The following is a 1,601-nucleotide window of genomic DNA, read 5'->3' as shown; positions in this document are numbered from 1 at the left end:
AGGAGACCTGCGGGAGAGCGGTGGTCAGCCAGGGCCCCTGACCCAGGCTGCAGGTGAGCAGGGGCCAGCGCTGGGCTGGGGCCGCCCTCCCGGGGAGGGGCAGTAGGCGTGAGGCTGGGAGGCTCGAAGGGCTTGCAAATGTGAGGGACAGAAAGAAGCCCAGTGGGGTTGGAGCATGGAGAGCTGGTGATAGGGGGTTGAGGCGAGGTCAGGGGGCAGTACCCAACGTGGGGGTGGGCCTGTGGGTGGTGGGAGAGCCGGGTCCTGCGGGCGGTGGGAGAGCCGGGTCCTGCGGGCGGTGGGAGAGCTGGGTCCTGCTACCAGGACATGACAGGGTGCTGTGAGCATCAGGACCCGTCCAGTTTCCCGGCCTGTGCCTGTGTCACAGAACGTGTGACCGGCAGGATGGTGGGCTGACATCCTCTCTTTCCCTGCAGCCCATGCTCCACGGGGCCTACGGGGACAGGAGTCTTCCAGGTGGAGGTGACAGTCCCAGCTGCCATCCCGCCTTCCTGGGTGGCCAGGCAGTGAAGGGGCCGTGAGAGTCCCTGTGGGTCTGCGCTTGTTCTGTGGGGAGACTCATCTCTATTGGTTACCTGGGACTCCTGGTGTCGCTCGTGTGGGCTGCAACGGGCAGGGGACTCACGTGTACTCTTGGTTCCAGAGTTCTCTCCTCCTCGCCTGCCTCTGCTGGTCTCGTTGTGCCTCCTCGTCCTCTCGTCCTTGGTGTCAACTGTCCTCCTTTGTCTGGTGTGACGGGCCTGTGGAGTGGGCAGAGCAAGGTGTGTGCTGAAAGCCCAGGAGGTCAAACCAAGGACGCCGGAGGCTCCTGGGCAGCCTGGGCTACCACACGCTGTCTTGGGCATTCCTGCCCACTCCCAGGCCGGTGTCCTGCCCACCCCACTCTGGTTTCCCTAGAAGCAGCGACGGCGGGTCGCGGTGCTCCCTGTGGAAACGCTGCGCCCTGGGCGGAGACTCCTCTCCGCAGTTACTTACTTACTTACTTATTTATTTTAAACTAGAGGTCTGGTGCACAAAATTCATGCGGGGGGGGGGGTCCCTCAGCCCAGCCTGCACCCTCTCCAATCTGGGACCCCTCGAGGGATGTCAGACATCCCTCTCACAATCCAGGACTGCTGGCTCCCAACCGCTCACCTGCCTGCCTGATTGCCCCTAACCACTCCCCTGCCAGCCTAATCAAGGTCTAACTGCTCCCCTGCTGACCCGATTGCCCCCAACTGCCTTCTCCTGCCAGCCTGGTTGCCCCTAACTGCCCTCCCTTGCCAGCCCGGTCACCCCTTACTGCCCTCCCCTGCCAGCCTGATTACCCCTAACTGCCCTCCCCTGCTGGCCTGGTTGCCCCTAACTGTCTTCCCCTGAAGGCCTGGTTACCCCCAACTGCCTGTCCCTGCAGGCCTGGTCCCCCCCAACTGCCCTCCCCTGAAGGCCTGGTCGCCCCCAACTGCCCTCCCCTGCAGGCCTGGTCACCCCTAACTGTCCTCCTTTGCAGGCCCGGTCACCCCTAACTACCCTCCCCTGCCGGCCTGGTCGCCCCTAACTACCCTCCCTGCCGGCCTGGTCGCCCCTAACTGCCTCCCCTG

The sequence above is a fragment of the Myotis lucifugus genome, unplaced genomic scaffold, assembly GCF_000147115.1.
Source record: "Myotis lucifugus unplaced genomic scaffold, Myoluc2.0 scaffold_298, whole genome shotgun sequence".
NCBI classification, from domain to species: domain Eukaryota; kingdom Metazoa; phylum Chordata; class Mammalia; order Chiroptera; family Vespertilionidae; genus Myotis; species Myotis lucifugus.
The sequence above is the reverse complement of the archived record's forward strand: the minus strand, read 5'-3'. Positions refer to the sequence as shown.